The sequence below is a fragment of the Sardina pilchardus genome, chromosome 8 (assembly GCF_963854185.1).
Source record: "Sardina pilchardus chromosome 8, fSarPil1.1, whole genome shotgun sequence".
Classification (NCBI taxonomy): Eukaryota; Metazoa; Chordata; class Actinopteri; order Clupeiformes; family Clupeidae; genus Sardina; species Sardina pilchardus.
In genome coordinates, this window is record NC_085001.1 from 14,662,056 (window position 1) to 14,677,323 (window position 15,268).

Below are 15,268 nucleotides of genomic sequence, written 5' to 3' on the forward strand. Positions count from 1 at the left end.
GCTCACTCTCTCTGTCTCGCTTTCTCTGTCTCTGCATGTGTTCTCTTTCTCTATCTCTTACACACACACAGATGCTCTCTCTATCTCTCTTCCTCACTTTTACTGGCACTTTCTCTTTTTCTTTCTTACCACTCTCTTTAATGGTATCTCTCTCTCTCTCACACACTCACACACACACACACACACACACACACACACACACACACACAATCCCTCTCTATCTGTCTCTAGGGCTCTTTCCTATACTCTCTCTCTCACTTTCTTTCGTTTACACTTTCACACACAAACACAGTCTCTCTTCTCTTTCTTATTCTCTTACAGGGAAACGCAGGCACTTCACATGTACCTCACACATGCACTCCTGCTCAAATGAATACATCTGCAATTATTAATGTTGGATGCATACTCAAGTCTGAGTGGTTTCCACAGGGACCACGGCAGTGGTAGAGGACAAATACATCATAATAAAATGGGTAAGGGTTCCCAAGTGAACCCATAGTGGTAGCATGCAGCAGCCTCCTGGAGAGGAGTTTGATGGTACATACCTAGATAATGGTAATTGTGTACAGATGGGGTGGTGGGGAATTGTTTGCCGTTCCTCTCGCGTCAGGCCTCGGTGCTTTCCTGACTAATGAGTGATATTAACAATGGCTAATCAGAGGTTAACTGCAGCAGAGTACTGTAACTAAACATCTGCACGTTTCATACAAATCAGACTCAAAGAAGCAGTGTTGCTTGCTCTGCTCTTCTTGAGCATTCAGTTTTTTTGGTGGTCAGTGTAGACATTCAGAGATTATGATGAAAGGAATTAGTTCTGTAGCCAGTAGGCCTATGTGAGAGAGGATCTGTCCCCTCTTGCGCTTCATGAAATGGGTTTACATGACTTTGCAGATGTATGGGTTAATACATGCATTAATTGTCTACACAAACTGTATGTACTGCTAGTTTGTGTAGCCATCATTAATTCATGCACCTTAATAGGTCAGTCAATGTGTACTGTCCACCCAGCATGACCTCATCATTAGCTGTACCGTTATCAATGTTTGTTGCTGCCTTTATGATCTTGTGATATCTTTAAAGTGATGACCACCAACTGTTTTAGTCTAATCTAATAGATCTGAAATGGAAATGGCCTTAAGGCTCAGTTAGTCCAGAAAGAATGACTCTGTCTTCCACCACTTCTCATGGATAACCTCATGAACACACAAATGCCACTTAAATAATGTATAATTGCAGTGTTAAAACTGATCAGGGTTGATGTTATTTTACAGCATTTTTTTTTATTCTTGGCTCTTAGGGAATAATACAGTGCTTATTTCCTCCACCACCTGAAACTAAAATATTGCTCACTAATAACACTTTAAATTTTTGCAATGAAATGCTGCTTTTCCAGCCCATTGTGCCCCTGAATAAAACCAACATTATTGCTGTCAAAATAAGCGGTAGCTGCATATCACTTCAGTGACTGTGGTAATAATGAAGACTTAAATAGACGCTCAGTGCAACTCTGTGTGAATGCTCTCTGTCAAGCAGTTGTTTTTGTTCTTTGTAAATGAAGATTTCATTTAAAGGATTTGACGGAGCATATTTCAGGGAAACAAGCGACAGTTTTCAACAACATTTTTTAAAGGCACACTATGCAAGTTTTTTGCCTCAATATAACCTCTCTGAAGCGAATTTGATGGTAAACAACCTTGTAGTAGGGGAATCATTCACCTAGTATAGCAATAGAGCATAGCTGTAGCGGGTCACTACCAAGAGAGCCAGAAATGCAACTTCAGGAATAAATGCCGACTCTGGGATGTCTTGCGAGAATTGTGAAACATTAGTCAGTACATATAGCTCTTTGGAGATATGTTTTGCCTTAGCCGTTTGCCTCCCCAACAAAAACATTTTCATTGTCTACAGGGGGAACAAGGCATGAGAAGCAGGCTATTTACAACGGCAGAGTAAAATATAAATACTTTGTGACTCTAGGGGGAGCTCTACAGTTGGCAAAATGCCTAAAACTGCATGGTGTACCTTTTAATGTGACCTGTTTGTAAATTATGTGTAGTGTAGCATTGTGGTGTGAGGGAACGACAAAGCCTTTTGTCTTACCCATTTTTTACGTTTTTCGACCATTCACTATCCAATCTACTTGGTGCATTGCAGTGTTTATTTATAATTGTTCAATTGATCAATGTTTCACATTGATCTTGTTGGTAACACTCTCTATGAATGTTCCTAGTCAACATAACAATATGCATCAGCATGACTGCAATCATTGTGTGAGCCCTGACAGCTTGGACCATCATACAGTAATGCACTAAAAAGCCTCTAATGCATTAATGTCATCAAAAGAAGCTTCAATGTCTTCAAAGCGTAAGAGCTTATGTTACAACATCGTACTTTATGAGTGCAGTCATTTTTTAATGGTTAGACTTGAAGTTATTATATGGATTCATAAATACACAGTAACCCTTTATGAATGTGTTTATAATGCTTTATGGATAATAAGTTTAAGGGTTGTCATCTGAACTGCAGAGGAGACGATGGTTTCAATGATTCTCTTACCAAATCACTGTTGAATGTGTTTGAATGGAGGAAAGAAAAATCCCTCCCATATTGTGCCCACTGTGTGAGTGCCTTTGAGGGACCAATCAGTGGAGCTGAGTCATGGCCAACCATGACAAAGGTTTTTTTTTTTCTTTTACCATTGAGGAAGGCATGGGTGGCGCCAGACCACTTCCTGTGTAAATTGCTTTTCAATTTGGGTTTCATCATGTTACATTCAAAGACATACAATACTTACTGTAGGTTAATTCTGCAATTGCATGTTTGTTTCTGTATAATTGCATTTTATATGTAATTGTATTTCACTGAATTGACATCAGCATATTGTCAGTGTTTGCAAAGATATACAAGTTGATCTGGGATATACTTTTTAAACATTTGTCATGGAACCAATTAGATTTAATGAATGAATTTAAGAAATTGTTTTCCAACACGCCCATGTGATGGGAGGTTAGGGCATATAATAAGATGTGTTTTTTTTTTTTTTTCATTTGCCAATGCTCTTGGAGGCATTTAAGTTCATGATCCCAATAAGCAGTTTGTGGAAATAAAGATACTGAGTCTATTTCCTTTGGACACTTGGATTATGTAGCAGTGCATATTCTGATGCATCTGTCATCCATTTGACCTGAAGATCCTAGTGCACCATTTTTAGACTGCACATTTGCACATCCTCCATAGAATGTCTCCCTGTCATTTTCGGGGTGTTTAGGGGAGATGTTTTACATTTTAGATTGCAGCCCAAAATCAAATGGTCAAATGGAGTTGATATTTGTGACCAACAATAACAATGTTTTGTTTGTTTCCTTTTTATAGAGCCACTTAAACTGCACACATAGTTTGATGGCTGTTTTGAATAGAGGATGATTTTCAAAAAATATTTAAAAGAGTATCGGATTAGAAACACAGATCTCACGTTGAAAAGACATTGTAAAGGACTGTTCCCTTTAGATTATTAATGCCTGGCAAACAGAGTTGTGGATGGAGAGTCTTTGTAGGGGTCCAAGTAGGAAGCTGTGGGAGCCCTGTTGTTTTTGTTGCCCCATAACTTGAGGTATGTGCCCATAGGTGGCACTGTAATGACATTTTGTTATGTTTGGCTCATGTCAACAGAAACCATGTGGCTTAGCCTTAAAACTTGTGCATTATTATTTTTTTTTTAGATAGGTCAGTGGAGAGAGGAGGCACGTGGGAGAGAGAGAGAGAGATGAAGTGGGATTGGGATATGACCCAGATCAGACTCAAACCTGGGTCCCCATGGGCACTTGGGCCCATTTGCGGTACAGGCCAGTTGTGTCACACAGTACACCATTTCATCTCTGATTTAACTCAATATGGATGTTGACTGGTGGGATTCCTTTGGAGTTTAGCATAGCTTTTTGAGTCACTTCTATTTTGTCCGTTTGTCAGCGGGAAAGATCAAGGTGGATTCATCCTTCCTCAAATCGTTAAGGGCTGTCCTCTTCTTATGACTGATGTTACTTTTAGGGATGAATGTTGATGCAATCAACATGGAGGGAAGCAGCCTCATCAGAGCTGGCCCCAATGTGTTAATGTGCTGTTTCCATGGCAGTAACACATTTGACTGGTATTCGGTCAGGGATGATGGCACAATTCAGACCTTTCTCTGTGTCAGCATCTTAGAAGAGATGTTTTTAAAGCAACACTAAAGAGTTTTTTGTACCTTAAAATAATGTTTCCAAAATCATTTCAGTGGTTCATCAACTCGTAACAGGGTGAACGGCACTTCTGCATTCACTTCGCAGCCCTCTATCGGCTATACCCGCACTATGTAAGTTTACCAGATCGGGTAGTGTAGCCTATCTAGTTTGGTGGAACAAGACATAAGAAACTACAAATTTGACTTGCTTCGACGTCGCAATATATCATACTTTCATAAATTCATGCAACATGAACATGCAACAGAGACATACCTTGTCTGTGGACATTGTTATTTGTTGGATAAACAAATAGCGTGCGTGCGACAGAGGAAAATTGTGTATGGCGTTGACTCATTTGTTAGGTGGACAGTGTTTGAGAGCGACAGCTTTTCTCTGCCATAACCTGTAAACAATCAATCAATAGATCAATATGCTGACCAGCCTGTTACATTCCATAGCCTATATACTGTATCAGAGATGCACTCAAAAAAGTCACAACTAAACTTGTCAAGTGGTACAAAGTGGAGACAAGTCTCTGACACTAGTCAATGCGTGACCCAGATTGAGCAATGTGACAGGGCAACCACATAACCGGTCCCATGTGTTCCAGCCTTGATGATTGAATGTTCTCAAGGAACTTGAGGTTTGTTGTTTGTGTGAGCAACCTACTTTACTCATCTTGTACTGGATCATCTTCCTGAATCTCAACATTCTGATCACAACAACTACAGTAGGGGCAGATTAAAAGTCAGCAGCAGTCAGAGGATGCATTATTGCTTTGCACTTTTAGGATGTCATCACATTACCAAAAGTAGGTTATTGGTTTTACCAAAAATATTTGGCAGTATTTCTAAACTACTATGTGTATACTTAAAGGGATATTCCGCCATTTGTGGAAATACGCTCATTTTCCACCTTCCCTCGAGCAAAACAATCGATATTTACCTTGTTCCCGTTCATCCAGCCATTCTGTGAGTCTGGCGATACAACTTTTAGCTTCAGCCTAGCATAGATCATTGAATCTGATTAGACCATTAGCTTCTCGCCTGCTAGCTTCATGTTTAAAAGTGACTAATATTTCTGGTAATTTTCCCATTTAAAACGTGTGTCCTCTCAAGTTAGAAAGTGCAATAAGACCAACTGAAAATGAACCCTGCCGTTTTTCTAGGCTGATTTGACATGGAACTACATTCTCATCTGGCGTAATAATCAAGGCAACTTGCAGCTACTGGCACTACTACTGCTTGATATCTATGGGGACTATTTTCAGATGCTGCGTACGATATCACTGCGCCTATGGTACGTTTGCAAGTTGCCTTGATTATTACGCCAGATGAGAGTGTAGTTCCATGTCAAATCAGCCTAGAAAAACGCCAGGTTTCATTTTCAGTTGGTCTTATTGCACTTTCTAACTTGAGAGGAGACACGTTTTAAATGGGAAAATTATCAGAAATCTTAGTCACTTTTAAACATGAAGCTAGCAGGCGAGAAGCTAATGGTCTAATCCGATTCAGTGATCCATGCTAGGCTGAAGCTAAAAGTTGTATCACCAGACTCACAGAATGGCTGGATGAACGGGAACAAGGTAAATATCGATTGTTTTGCTCGAGGGGAGGTGGAAAATTAGCGTATTTCCAAAAATGGCGGAATATCCCTTTAAGTATTTTTTATACGAAATGCGAAGCCATTTTCTTCAACAAAATAAAAACACAAATGACAACATGCGATTTTGTATTTTAAATGATTATTTACATATATATCAGAAATGCCGCCTATGCCTGGTTGTTTGCGGCAAAGCTATATTGATTTCTCTGTATTTATGTTACATTTTGATCCAATTTGACCACTTTGCTGTTGCCCACCCAACATTTCTATCAGCCCACCCAAATGTAAAAGGCTAGAACTGGCCCTGTCTATGCATCATAACAATCTCATTCACTATTTTGTTCTCTTGATATCATTCGCTCACTCTCCCTCCCTCCCCCTCCCTCCCCCTCTCTCTGTCTTTGTGACTGGTGACATGAGTTTATCATAGCACAAGCTTCTTTTCAGATTTGTATTTTTGGTGGCTTTGATGACCCTGTAAAGCCAGAGCACAGCAGAGTCACTGGTCAGGCATTTGTGGCTGACAGAGGGACTCACCCCTGGTCCTTATCCTCTTATGCAGGAGTCTGTCCAAACGGAGCATGCTGCCATACATGCCTGGGCAAATGGGGGATTTGCTTCTGGCTGTAAAAAAAAAAGGGATTTTTTTGATGAGAAAACTGCTTAAATGTGGTATTCTGGCAATGTCTGTGCCTTTTTATGTCTAGGGCCAAGCAGTGTCTATAGAGCCATACATACAGTACCTCAGACTTTTTCCAATTCCATATTAAACGGATCAGATTGACTTTGTTCCCAAGACTTTGCGCTGGAAAAAGAGCTGAAAAAGAATGTTGTCTTTGGTCTTCCATTGACCTCTTTCAAGAGCTTATTAAAAATATGCCTGCAGTATTAGTTTTCTATCAGCACTAGTGGGAGAGAATCCCATGCTCATATAACAGGCATGGAAACGCAGCTGCCTTTTGTTGCGTTCTGTTTCCTCCTCACAGATGCAATCAGCAGCATTGGCAAACAGTTGACTCATAAATGCACGGCGCTGTCCGAGGCCTGAACCATGCTAACCCTAATATTCCACCTCCAGCTCCTTTCGAACACACACACACACACACACACACACACACACACACACACACACACACACACACACACACACACACAGCACAATGACCTCGAGCTGTCCCAGCAATTTGGCCGCAGGATTGTTTTTGCTTATTTGTTTGTCTGTTTTTCTTTTTGGCTGCTGCTGATGACTGATATGGTTTTATCTTCTGCCTTTTGTTCCTTGCGAAAAAGGAGCAAAGCAGCTGTGAGCTAGTGAACGCATATTCGCGCTCTATCAGATACATCTCATAAAGAACAACAGAGATATTATATTAGGCTGGCAAGTGATAAAACTGAAGAGCTGAAATTGTTCTTTAGAGCCCTATAACAAACAGAAAAAATGCACGTGCACATGCACACACACACACGCACACACGCACACACGCACTCACACACTCACGCGCACACACGCACACGCACACAAGCACACACGCACACACACACACACACACACACACACACACGCACACTATCATTATAATGTCTTCAGTTTCACCAGTGCTGCCCTCCTTATTGCATCTTTCTCTGCCCAGAACGGGACTGATGTTGTTTGTGTTGTTTTGCCACTGGCCTGGCACAGCTGGCCAACGCTCCCTGTGCTGCCCTGCAGGTGGAGTGGTTGTGGGAAGCAAAACAAGGTCTGAAGATGTTTCCTAGCTAATGGCTCTCGCATGTTTTTTTGTAATCAAGAGATAATAATTCTGAGACCAGTTTCTATGGTGCTAATTAATGTTGAACGCTGTAGATAGTGAGGGTAGACTGACCCACTTTATGAAAGCTTGCAGTCATGTTGTCACAAAATGATTACATGTTACATCTGTATGAAATGTGGGTTAATAGATGTCCCATGTTTGATAATCTATAACCAGCAGATATTGCCAGATAGGCCAATTTTATTGGAATTAAATAAGATTGAATACATTTCTAAATACATTCACTGTAGATCTTTCATGCCTCTCCAAGATGTCTCCATTCCACCCATAATAGCAGTCCCTCTGTGTCCTGCACTCTGTCCATATATACCCTCCGGTCGACCTCAAATGCTGTAGCACTTGGAGGACTCTCATGTGCTCTCCAAAAACTGAATCGAGCGGTATAGCAGCAATCACCCAGTATATCTGTTACCAGCCTATACAGTTAATTTTGTGTACCTCCAGAACTTAGACATGTCTGTAGTGCCCATCTGGAAGGAGTTACCATCGGTGGAGCGGTTTGTGTGTGCAGGGCCACTTAGTGGGCTGCCTCGATCGATCCGTGTCAGTGGGACTGGCCGTGGCGTCGCGTTGCATGCATTACGGAGCGGAGGGATTAGCTTGCCGGCGCACGCTCAGCCAGGGCCAGCTCCACAGTCACCGTCTGCATAAATGATTGTCAGTATCCATCAAGTGCTCCCAAGGATCTGCCGGTCGCTGGGGAGACGTCTCTCAAATTATCTCTCTGATCAGTTGCAGAGGCATGAGGGCTCAACGTTCGTTAACTTACGCAAAAGGGTCCTAAAAAGCTTTCCTTTTGTGGCCACACACACCTGGCATCCAAGGCTTTATTGCTTGGGAAAGCAGGCAGGCCTTGTATTGAGACGCACAAAGTTGGCAAGGCAAGTTGGCTTCGTTTGAGCCGGAGCAGTTTGTCTTTTGCCAGTGAGATGCAGTGATGTAATTTGTCTGAGTGTTGCGCAGAGCAGAGAGGACCAAATGCACCCCCATCTGCTGCTGTGGCGTGGCAACACGCTGAAACAGATTCGCAGATTCCATTTTAGGAGAGATTAATCTCACAATATTCACAGTCACGTAGTCTCTCATCCTGATATGTTAGTAAATACATGAAGACCCTTTAATGCTTTTGTTTTGGCAGTTGACAGGTGCCATTTTTTTTCTTTTAGTTAATTCACCTTTTGCAAGTTATTTAAAGCAAAAGTAAGTTGTGAATGCAGATCCTGCTTTGAGAGTGACTTGAGAGTTCTTAACGTATCAGTAGAACAAGACTTTCTTCATGCTGGTAGAAAGTCAGACAGGTCAGTGATACAGCTGTTACAGTATATATGTGCGAATGGTTGAAGCCCTGAAGTGGTTTCTGTATTCCAGTGCTTTAATTACTGAGAAGATGAGAGTAATTATATGGAGTGTTATCGTGAAGCAGGGAACGGTGAGGGTGCCGATCCACATGTTCAATACATCTGTGATACACGCATGTGATAAAGTATATGCAGATGGTGTGAAAGCTTTAATTAGAAGTTCAAGGCTTTTGGGAAGACGTTTTACCATTACATGGCTGACTACACACGGCTAAAGAAACACACACACACACACACACACACACACACACACACACACACACTCACACACGTATGTGCGAACAAACACAGTATATTGACCCGTAAAACAAATCGGCCTATAGTGCCTCACAATTGATGGTTGGCTCCACTGTGTTCCCGTGGTGCTGGACAGGTACAGATAGGCACGCCGTTAAACGGCCACAATGTGAACATACATCAGAGCGTGCTCTGTGCAGCGTCTGGGGAGAGGGGGCTGAATGAGAAGCCGGGCTGTTTTTCCACCCAGACCGCAGCCATTAACGGCTCACATGAGTCAGCCGTGGCACTCATCACATACAAGCCCTTCCTCAGCCTCTCACACAAAGTGTGCACTATATTAAGCGTATCAGCGTTTAGCACACATGCACACCCGCTTGCAGAGTGTACTATCTTTAGTGCGGTTAGTTGACTGTGGTGCATACACACTTGGCTTCAACTGTGTGCTATTTTCAGGGGGAATTGATAGTATTGTTCATGAGAGCGTGCCTTAATATTTTGCCAATAGTGTGCAGTATGTTTTATGTGATTACTGTAACTGCTTGCGATGCTTGCATATTGTATATAGCTAGTGTTTACTATTACAAGTAGTGCATACAGTAGGACTTGTTGCCTAATGCTGTTTTGGATGCTGATGCAGGGCTGTCACTGTTCCTCTGCTGTGCAGCGCTGTCAGAATTGTACTCCAGCGTGTCAGAGCATTCAGGACCATATTCGGCTTTGCGTAACTGCTCCACTTGATCATCCTTAAAGCAGGAGGAGGAGAGTGCGCAATAAGTCGTTTTAATGAATAAAAGGAAAGAAATAATGGAGAAAAAGAGGATGATGCTGCTTGGCCAAAGCTGGGAAGAATCTGTTGCCATGGCGATGTGATTTGTTAGGTGAAGTGACATGGTATAAAAATACTCTGGCAACACACTTGAGAGAGATTGTTATGCAAGAAATATCTCCCATCCTCTCCCCGCACTCCGCCATTCTGGCTTGCTGACAGTTCTGATTATTGTATAGCTATCGTGAACTGTAACTGTAATGTTAAAAAATATATCCAGACACACACACACACACACACACACACACACACACACAGACACCCAGTTATCCAAGTGAAGTTACCAACCTGATAGCGCTGCGTTAGGAGCGGTCAGGGCGCTGAATGCGAGCTGGTAGTGCATGAGTGCACATTCAGGCTAGTGCCCCAGCCCTGTGCCCAGTCAACTGGCCCTGAGGCGGTCCGCTCCCACTGTGGCACAGTTCACCGCCCTGCCGTGCAGTCTGCACACCGAAGAGAGACTGACTGTGTGTGTGTGTGTGTGTGTGTGTGAGAGAGAGAGAGAGAGAGAAAGAGAGAGAGTAACCTAGCCTAAGAATAGAAACTCTTCTGGTAATTCTGTGCTCCAGGACATGGATATTTGAATAAAAGTCTTCGCCATCTCAGATGTGTGGTTTATGTGTGTAAAATAGTGTTGGGAGACAGATAGTGAGGGGAATCGGTACGAGATGGACGCTGATAAGTGGCTAGAGCGTGAGCGGAGGGAAGGATAAAGTGCTAGTGTCCGAGGTGCATTAACACCATCACAAGAGCGCTTAGAAGTGCGAAGGCTCAGCAGCACTACAGCCTTTTAGTAGTTTTAATGAACACACTTTTTGTCCTGATTTACCAATGGCATGCATGCTTGTGTGCGTGTGTGAGTGTGTCTGTTCATGCATGCGTGTGTGTGTTTGTGTGTCTTTTGTATATTGATATCAGACACACACATGAAGGTTCAGATGATCGTATAAATGTAGAGTGGATTGCGTCTATCAGAAGACATGTTCTGTCCAGTGTCATGTGAGAGATGCATGGAGTTGGACATGGTTTTGTTGAAGGAATAAAAACAATGATATCATACAAATCCATAGGCCTACTACACTATAGTATACTTCAAATAATGAGTGATAAAAACTAAAATAATTGTGTTTGTGTTCAAGTGTGCAACAGTATGTTTCATTCTGTAGCTTTTCTCTCCCAACCGCTTCAACCATTCAGTTGAGCATGAGCCTAGAAGATGTCCAAGAGATGAACCACAGTGGCTCCTCTAGTGTAAGGTGACCAGATGTCTGTAACCAAAACCGGGGACATAATCCCAAAAATGTGGAAAAGACGGGGACATTTTCAGTTTGACTATCAATCTGATTGAAATACATACAAGTTTTATCTTCAAAAAACGGGGACATAGGGCAGTTTTTCTGTATCTTCCCGGGGACAGGCGACCAAAAACGGGCACCGTCCCCTGAAACCGGGGACGTCTGGTCAGGTCAGTCCCCCTCATCTAGTGTGTTTTACCCCCCTCATGATGAGCGCAGAGAGGCTGGAGTCCCGGCTGCTCGTCCCGCTGTGATGTGAAGTGCTGTACTGTACACATCGTCCTCTAAGGAGGGGAAGGCCTCAGCCAGGGCTGACAGTGTCTTCAGAAGCGCTCCTTTATGTGGGATTATGTTTGCAGACACTGACACAGTCCCACCGGTGTGCCTTCAGCACGGACGGGGATTTAATATGAAGAGTTTTCCCCTGGAACACCCCCAGCAACCGCTCGCTCGCTCGCTCTTGACAACAGACATTTTTATGCCGTAAAGAGCTCCTCTATCTTTCCAGTGGGTCTCTACTCTCTACACACGACTCTGTCTGAATATGAGAACTCTCCCTCTCTCCCCGCCCCCCCCCCCCCCCGGCCCCCCAAGCGTTGATCATGAGCCCTTTGTGGAGCATAGTATTCTCCCAAAGCTGTGAAAATGTTTGAGCTCAGCTCGGCACACATGCGAGTGAGGATGGAGAAGCTACTGTCTTCCCCAGTGATAGGTAATTGGCGCAGGCCAACAAAATGATTCATGGCTGGCTGTTAAGCTGTCAAAAGTCATTAAGGTCTTATTAAAGAGCGCAGATACATGGCTCTGTGTTTGCTTTCTGAATGTGATTTGAAATTCATGCTTGTTGATTTGCATATGACACATTCGTCAAAGTACCCACTGAACCAGTTTCTCTTCCCACATATCTTATGTCTATTTAAAGTCACATTTAAGTATTGATCAGGATGTGTTTTTCAAATCTTTTAAATCTTACCACCAAAGATGTGTAATTCTACAGATAAATTCAAAAAGGAAAGTCAAGCCAAGTGCTTTAATTGTCTTGCTCTATTTCTCCTAAATAAGGAAATGACAATGTAATTTTTTACGATTTGATCTTTTTTTTTTATGTCAATGACATTCATTTCAGCCGGCTATTTAAATGCGTTCAGTAATCTGCCCCTTAATGATAACTCCACAGTCCTTTGTATACACAGTGAGAGCATTTGAGTTTACAGTCAGGCCTCTGCCTACCCAAGGCAGCTCACACCAAGGAAGACCAGGGCCATTTCCAACAGGCTGGAAACAGGGTAGGCTGTGGGTTGCATAAGACCAGTCTCTCATGTGGTGCAAACGGGACACGTGGCTAATCCTTAAAATTTCTCGAAATGTGCTGCATACGTGTAACCTCTCTAGACAGTGACATACACAAGTCCTGCAAACTCATATTAAAAACCAAACAGGAAATGAAAAGATGCTTCCATAGAAAGTAGCTGTCAGGATGGGCTATAGTTTTTCTAACCCAGCTAGGCCAAGAGATCTCTTGTGTTTAAACCTGACTGTTTTTACACAGACATCCACACAGACTCAATAAGGAGTCTCGTCAGAAAAAGACCTTAAGCAATAGGTTTGTCTGTTGAAGCTGCTGAACATTTTAAGATTATCCAATGAAGGGCAATGTAATAACGTTGCCAGATAAGAGGCTGCATAAGTGTGTTATAGCAGTGTAATAACAGCACATGTTGTCACTTCAGAGTGGTATGTTATAATGAAAAGAATCCAGAACCTCCCTTGCTGGACAGATACTATGATATCTATGTTGTAGTCAGTTTTTGTTCTTTTTCAAAATAAGCCTTTTGAAGGACAACTGAAAAGCAAATGCTGAGTTATTTTCAATGGATAATTACTACATCTCTGTTTAGGCAAAGGCATATTTTGAAGACATAATCACCATGCCTTTGAAGGAGACAAGATAATTGAACTGCCTTGTGTGGTTTGATAGCATCCTTCATTCCTTCTGACTTGAAAGCATGTTTGTAATGTTATGCAAATGTTTGCTCCTGATTGCAAATATAAGACTCTAAGAAAAATGTTTAAGAAAAATCTGTGTTCCAGTGTACCCTGCATTACATTTACCAGCATGTGCTAAATGCCCCCCCCCCCCCCCCCCCCACACACAGTACTTTTACCACAATTATGATTTTTTTTTTACTATTGGACCCTTGGCTTACTGGTGGTGACTCATGTCCCTTGCTTGGCCCCTGCCAGGTGTCTGCTCCATGTCTAGACTCTCACCTCCAGTCCTGTCCCCCCTCTCCCCCATGCCCTCACCACAGGTGTTTCCATCACACCAATTATATAAGTCACTCCAGGCCCACCACCTCACCCCTCACTGCAGTCAGTGTTGACGCCACTGAACTATCGTGGTGTATTTGGTCAATTTCTAGAATAACTAGATGCTTTTGCTATAGCCTAGAAATCTGGCTGGTCAGGCTATGCCTTTGCTAGTCGTGTCCTAAAATGAAGGAGGGTTCCATATGGAGTGTACCCGTACGTGACCTGCACATATGCTTTCCCAGTGGGGTCACCACGGCCACCATGGCCACCATTTGGTTATGACCAACCTGTTTTCACAGTGCTCTCTCATGAGCTGTCTGTCTGATGAACAGTAAAATGGATGCAATACAGGTTGCTGTAGTGTGCGAACAGTAAAATGGATACATACAGGTTGCTGTAGTGTGTGAACAGTAAAATGGATGCAATACAGGTTACTGTAGTGTGTGAACAGTAAAATGGATGCAATACAGGTTGCTGTAGTGTGTGAACAGTAAAATGGATGCAATACAGGTTGCTATAGTGTGCGAACAGTAAAATGGATGCAATACAGGTTGCTATAGTATAGTGTGTGAACAGTAAAATGGATACATACAGGCTACTGTAGTGTGTGAACAGTAAAATGGATACATACAGGTTGCTGTAGTGTGTGAACAGTAAAATGGATGCAATACAGGTTGCTATAGTATAGTGTGTGAACAGTAAAATGGATGCAATACAGGTTGCTGTGTATAGCCTGCATAAGTGCGGATAAATAGAAATGATCTTCATAGTCCTGAAATATCACTGCAAGTGGAACGCTGAGTAGGCTATTGTGTGTTTGTATTAACACCTGACAGTATTCAATTGAACAATGCGTCTTCTGTCAGCTTTGATCTTTTGACAAAACAAATGCACCAGATGGAAATGGGCCGTTCTCTGCCATCAGTTTTTAATATGTTTTCAGTGTGAGTGTGGCACACAGGCCTCTGACAGCTCTTACTCTGAAAGGCCTCTTGTTTGAGCGCAGTCCTCCCTCAGGTCCTCTTGCACCTGCTGCACGGCACTTGACAGATTTAATTTACCTTGCAGATTCCCTCCAGCAGCGAGCGGCTCCTCAGCCAACATGCGTCGTGTATCAGTGTTTCAGTGTGCAGCCTACACACATGCTGCCGGCAGAAACAGGCAGTTTGAGTTAACACTTTTTATATATATATTGTAATAAAGCTCGATGAAGAGATCAGGAAATCGTGCGGCACTTAGTATTTTGGCAAATGTTTCTCCTCTTTTTAATCGCTAAAGAGGCATATTAACACTCACACACACTTAAACACACACACACACACACACAATCTTAACACAATCTTAATCAGAAGTCAGTCCTTCCTGGAGTAGACTATAAACCCGACAAACACAGGACACACACATATTCCACCATCTTAGTAGTCCCTCCGCCAGCAAACGTCTTGAGTTTTTCATGTTGTCAAGTGCTGCCGTGACTGAGCCTTCATTGCTGTTGGTGGTGCCTTCATATGAACTGCCAGCTCCAGCAGCTGCACCCTGAGCTTGTGCTCGTGGGTAATGGAGCCAGCTGAATGATGTGTGCTGAGATGTGGGTGAAGCGTCG

General features: G+C 42.7%; 1 protein-coding gene across 1 annotated transcript in view; it reads left to right on the forward strand.

Annotated features, from left to right (window-relative positions):
* Window positions 1-15,268, forward strand: part of rasgrf2b (Ras protein-specific guanine nucleotide-releasing factor 2b) — a 53,202-nt gene that overhangs the window by 2,763 nt on the left and 35,171 nt on the right. The gene's annotated exons all lie outside the window — the stretch shown is intronic.